The sequence below is a fragment of the Nerophis ophidion genome, linkage group LG08, assembly GCF_033978795.1.
Source record: "Nerophis ophidion isolate RoL-2023_Sa linkage group LG08, RoL_Noph_v1.0, whole genome shotgun sequence".
Classification (NCBI taxonomy): Eukaryota; Metazoa; Chordata; class Actinopteri; order Syngnathiformes; family Syngnathidae; genus Nerophis; species Nerophis ophidion.
Window position 1 is genome coordinate 31,140,906 of NC_084618.1, and position 6,832 is coordinate 31,147,737.

The following is a 6,832-nucleotide window of genomic DNA, read 5'->3' on the forward strand; positions in this document are numbered from 1 at the left end:
TGATGTAACACAGTGGTGAACATGCCCTTTCCCAACTTCTTTGACACGTGTTGTAGCCATGAAATTCTAAGTTAATTATTATTTGCAAAAAAATAAATCAAGTTTATGAGTTTGAACATCAAATATCTTGTCTTTGTAGTGCATTCAACTGAATATGGGTTGAAAATGATTTTCAAATCAGTGTATTCCGTTTATATTCACATCTAACACAATTTCCCAACTCATATAGAAACAGGGTTTGTATATTAATGTATTGAGTGCTAATTTCACAGACAAGCATTAGAAATGTCTGCTCGCTTGGAAAAAAATTCCTAATCTACGATTTGACTCCCTCGAAAGTTCTTGACGCTGCTAACAGAAGAAGGCTGTTCTGAAAACATCCCATGTGGACACCTCAGTGATGGACGCTTTGACGTCCCTCACTCCTCAACACCTGGGAGTTGAATTTTGCTTGCACTGCCCGCAGAGCGGCTTCAGGCCTTTAGACACAACAACACTACAGTATGTATTTAAAAAAAAACAGTGGAAGATAGCGGAGGGATTCTATTCCTCTGATTTTTCTTGTAGAGATGTAGACCAGAGGTGGGTAGTAACGTGCTACATTTACTCCGTTACACCTACTTGAGTAACTTTTGGGATAAATTGAATACGTGTTGAAAAGGATTTGCAAATCATTGTATCCCGTTTATATTTACATCTAACACATTTTCCCAACTCATATGGAAACAGGGTTTGTATATTAATGTAGTAGTTTTAATGCAACATACATTTACTTTTACTTGAGTATATTTATTGAGAAGAAACGCTACTTTTACTCCGCTCCGTTTATTTACATTCAGCTCGCTACTGATTTTTATCGACCTGTTAATGCACGCTTTGTTTTGGTTTGTCAGACAAACCTTCAAAGTAGGATCTATCGCATGCCTGCGTTTCACCAATCAAATGCAGTCACTTGTGACGATTGACCAATTCACCAATCAAACAGAGCCAGGCGGTCACATGATTGACTGCACACTTCTTTTTTTTTTTTTTACAAACCTTTATTTATAAATTTCAACATTTACAACCAGTTGAAAATAATAATCAAAGTAACTACAAAAACAGTAAATTCAAAGTAACTAAAATAGAATGCAAAAAATATATATACCGGTATATGAAATAAACAAAGTGCAAAATAAATTAAATTTGGAACACAGCATCATCGTTTTCCCAGCTTTTTGGTTGTTGAGGTAGAGTGTTTTAATGTAGATTTCTAAATCTTTTTTAAAGGCACAAAAAACAGGTCGGTTTTTGAGAAACTTACATTTATGAATATAAAACTTAGCCAATAGTATCATGAGCTTGCAAAGGTAAAATCCATCTATCCGTCCATCCATTTCCTACCGTTTATTCCTTTTGGGGTCGCGGGGAGCGCTGGTGCCTATCTCAGCTACAATCAGGCGGAAGGCGGTGTACACCCTCGACAAGTCGCCACCTCATCGCAGGGCCAACACAGATAGACAGACAACATTCACACTCACATTCACACACTAGGGCCAATTTTAGTGTTGTCAATCAACCTATCCCCAGGTGCATGTCTTTGGAAGTGGGAGGAAGCCTAAGTACCCGGAGGGAACCCACGCATTCATGGGGAGGACATGCAAACTCCACGCAGAAAGATCCCGAGCCCCGGATTGAACCCCAGACTACTCCGGATCTTAGTATTGTGAGGCAGACGCACTAACCCCTCTACCACCGTGAAGCCAAAGGTAAAATTCATTTTCTAATTTCAATCCCCAAAACATTCATGTAAACCCAAATCAAAACTGGGAGACGTAGAATACACATTTAAGATTTTGGCAAACATGGGATGACTTTTGCTACAATATAGTCTGTTCAAATGCTACATTTCATTTTCATCAGTGTTTTAGAACAAGACATCCATCCATCCATTTCCTACCGCTTATTCCCTTTGGGGTCGCAGGGCTCGCTAGTACCTATCTCAGCTACAATCGGGCGGAAGGCTATGTACACCCTGGAAAAGTCGCCACCTCATCGCAGGGCCAACACCGATAGACAACATTCACACTCACATTCACACACTAGGGACCGTTTAGTGTTGCCAATCATTCTATCACCAGGTGCATGTCATTGGAGGTGGGAGGTAGCCGGAGTACCCGGAGGGAACCCAAGCAGTCACGGGGGAGGACATGCAAACACCACACAGAAAGATCCTGAGCCCGGGATTGAACCCAGGACTACTCAGGACCTTCGTATTGTGAGGCAGACGCACTAACACCTAGAACAAGACAGTAGCTGGGAATTAAAAAGTGCCTGCCTCCAAATGTATTTTTTATCTGATTTTGATACATTTTGTATTATTTGCACAGCTATGTCATTTATTTTATGCAGAAATAATAATTTTCTATTTTATGTATACATTCTTTGTTTTTCTATTTTATTTATGTCATGTAATTCTGTGCTGCTTAAACAGCTTTTTTGTGTGATGTTAATATCCATCTTGACCAACTGGGTTTTGATAGAAGTGCCACTGACAAAAATTAGTATATTTTATAAGTATATTTTCACTGGAAAATATATCGAGATTTTTCGTACATATGTGTGCTATGGCTGTTAGTTTTTTCCCCCCCTGGCTTCAGTCTGGGACCCCTCCCAAGAGTCCAGCCTTTGACTGAATATTTGTCAATCTCCCCCTTCCCCCAATATTCACCTGTTTCCCACCTTTTTAAGGGGCACCGTAAGTGGCTGACCCATCAGTGTTCCTGTCTTGTCTCCCTGTAATGTATAGACATGCATTACTCTTAGTCGGACTGTGCTGAAAACGTAATTTTAGTTCCTATATGTCTTGTACATGTGAAGAATGGACAATAATAAAGCAACTTGAACTTGATGGTTAAATAATGTATTCATGTATTGAGTGCTAATGTCACATGATGGTTCTGCTCTCGATGGAAAAGGTGTTTTCATGCCAGTGATTAATGTGACATTGATGATAAACACACTCAGAATACTGGACCCATTCTCTCTCTCTCTTCTCTTTCTCTCTCTCTCTCTCTCTCTCTCTCTCTCTCTCTCTCTCTCTCTCTCTCTCTCTGCCAGACACTCAAGTTAATCAGTTGATTGACTCTCATGTGTTGTCATGCAGCAGCAGATGTTTACCACTAATGTGTTGCATTGTGCACCAAGAGCAGCGGCCATCAGCGTGCCGACTTAAATGCGCGATGTGTATGACTTTGACAGACGTATGATAGTGATTGCAAGACATACTTGGTCAACAGCCATACAGGTCACAATGACGGTGGCCGTACAAACAACTATAACACTGTTACAAATATGCGCCACACTGTGCACCCACATCAAACAAGAATGATAAACACATTTCAGGAGAACATCCTCACTGTAACACAACATAAAAACAACATAACAAATACCCAGAATCCCATGCAGCGCTGACTCTTCCGGGCTACACCCCCGCTAAAAAGAGAAATATACATAGTTTGTCATTACTGACATATTACTTAAAATAACAGGTGGTTTATTTATTTACAGATAATGTCTTCAATTGTACAGTTTTATAACCTATTTAAAAAAAAAAAGAAAAATTACAGTAGAAATTTAGAGTCAAATAACCATAAAAATAGGATTTTTTTATTTACAGTGTATACACTGTACAAATTTACACTCTATACACTCTGTACAAATGTACACTCTGTACAGTGGGTGAAATGAATATATACATGAATATCTACATGAGAAAAACAGGGTGGTTGGTGGAACGGGGTTATTGCACCGAAGAGAGGGCAGTTATGAGGGTCTATCTATGGGGCAGTCCCTTCAGGGTGGTTATGGCCCTCGGGAAGAAGCTGTTCTTTAGCCTGTTTGTCTTGGTTTTAATGCACCTGGGCAGGTAGAGAAAGGGAAAACCAAGCAAACCTCCTACACCATCAACCGTGGCTGGCTCAGCATCTACTCCAGGCCCCCGTGGTATTCCTTACTTGGTATACAAGCGGTGCCCAGAGCTTTTACATCACCTGTGGAAGATCTTGAAGGTGATTTGGATCCCTAAAGACGAGAATTCGAGAGACATCAACCAGTTTCGGACCATCTCACTCAAGAGAGTGTCGAAGAGAAGGTTTTTTTCAACATTATCCCATGGAGATTGACAGAGTTTCTCCTCAAGAACAACTGCATTGATCACTGGAGTACCCGGCTGCTTGGAACACACTGGAGTCGTGACACAGCTAATCAATGAGGTGCATGAAAACAGAGGTGACTTAGTTGTATTGTGGTTGGACCTGGCCAATGGGTCTATACCACACAAATTGGTCGAGCTCGCTTTACACCTCCATTGTGTTCCCATTAAGATCAAGGACCTCATCCTTGAGTACTAAAATCATTTCAGGATGAGGCTCACTTCTGGGTCAGAAACATCAGACTGGCATCACATAGGGAAAGGAATAGTAACAGGCCGTACCGTCTCTGTTATCCTTTTCGCTCTGGCCATGTACATGGTGGTCAAGTCAGCCGAGGTGGAAAACAGAGGGCCCTTGACCAAGTCAGATGTAAGACAGCCCCAAAGACACTGATCAGCCAGACCACCTAATCCAGGGAGGGTTTGAGCAGGTGTGGACGAAGAGTGAGTAAGCAGAGTGGTAGGAATAAAGCAATAGGGAGCATGAACAAGGTGGGAGGGTCTTACCAAGATTTGTTTAACGTGGTCCCCGACTTAAATAAGTTGAAAAACTTATTTGGGTGTTACTATTTAATGGTCAATTGTACGGAATATATACTGTACTGTACAATTTACTAATACAAGTTTCAATCAATCAATGCACTGCAGTACAGGGTCACCTGGACAAACATCTTGCAGGCAGATATCCATAAAGTCCGTTTCCTGTCAAGCACAGCAAACGTCCATGTCTGGGGGAAGAGCGAGACACCTTCCTGTCTTCTGTGTTCTGGAAGAAGCTCTCTAGAACATCTCCTCAGCTGCTGCCCAAAGGACCCTGGCGAATGGTCGCCATTGTTGGCGCCATTACCTCTTAAGGCAATAGCTGAGTGAGTAGGATCATCCATTAGCACCAGCAAGCACCATCATGCACCAAGGAAGGCAGTCCCCTTCATCAAAGCAAGAGAGAAACCCCGAACATTACATTTAACAATAGGCCTCACCCACACGGCAGCTGCAGGTCGACCATGAATTGATTTATGTGGACCCCGACTTAAACAAGTTGAAAAACGTATTCAGGTGTTACCATTTAGTGGTCTATTGATTGTAGTGTACTGTACAATCTACTAATAAAAGTTTCAATTAATCAATCAAAAGACTTAGGAAAGCAGCTGAGTTTTCCCCAACACATTGCAACAACAACTCTCCGTCCAGACATGATCATTACCTCCAAGGCTTCAAGATACCTGATCATTCTGGAACTTACGGTGCCCTGGGAAGAACGTATTGAGGAAGCCAATGAGAGGAAACGCGTTAAGTACCAGGAACTGGTGGAGGAGTGCAGGAAGAGAGACTGGGGAACCTTCTATGAGCTTATAGAAGTTGGTTGTAGGGGTTTTGCAGGACGCTCTCTGTGCAAAGTCCTGAGTCTCTTGGGTATTGTAGGCGCTGCAAAGAAGAGTGTCATTAAATCTGCAAGCGAATCCGCAGAGAAGGCCACACTTTGGATTAAGAGGCCTGATCCGTGGACTGCTACTGGGACGCCAAGTCGGGACTTGATCAACCCCGGCTGGGTCACCTAGGCGAGGGTGTATGATTTTGCGAGACCCTATGACCCCAGTATATATCACTGAGGATGTGCCCCTGTGCATCCTTGAGATGTTTCTTGTACAGCTACAAATGTAATATATATGTATAATATACAACTATATTACACAAATATAATATACAAGTATAATATACAAGTATAATATACAAGGGTAATATACAAGTGTAATCCACAAGTATAATATGCAAGTGTAATATAAAAGTTTAATATACAAATGTAATATACCAGTATAATACAGTATACAAGTATAACATACAAGTGTAATATACAAGTATAATATACAAGTATAATATACAAGTGTATACAAGTGTAATATAAAAGTATAACATACAAGTATAATATACAAGTATAACTCATTTACCTCCTCGAAGGAGAAGTTTCCAGGCGTCAGTACAGTAGGATTATTTTTATTTCATGTATGTATTTACAATGTAGCAACAACTCTGTCATTAATAATAAACAACTATAATACATATTATAAAAACATGTATTATATCTAGTCAGAAATTATAGCATATTTAGCGTATTCAAAATCGTGTCACTGAAAAATTGTCCAACATTTGGTAAGTGGTGTCAATCAGACAATAGAGTCACCTGATTGATGTTAAATACAATAAAATATTAGTGTTTGTCTTTTTATGAGCTCAATGTTTTTGGAAACGTGTAATACACATTTCTGTTTTGCTGTTAAATATGAAAAAAAATGCATGTGTGTTCTTGAAGGACCTGGAAGGTTCCAACAGCTAGTGGATGAGACTCCACCCCTTCCCCCTCCCCCTGTAAATTATAGCAGCACTTTAGCTAATGAAAGAGTTGAAGAGCGGCTACTAATAAAAAGCATTTAGTGAATAAAGCACTCCCACTTCCCCTCTAACAAAATTAAAGAAACCAGCCATTGGGGTGGGGGGGGTCCCTCTGTATTAATATTTATGAAATGCGGACTCGAAGCCATCCTCCTTCCAAAAAAAAAAAAAGACTCCCCATCCATGTCCAATGGTACACCTATCCCGAGAGAACATCACTGACCCCTCCTAGCTGGAAGGAGTGGTTAGGGA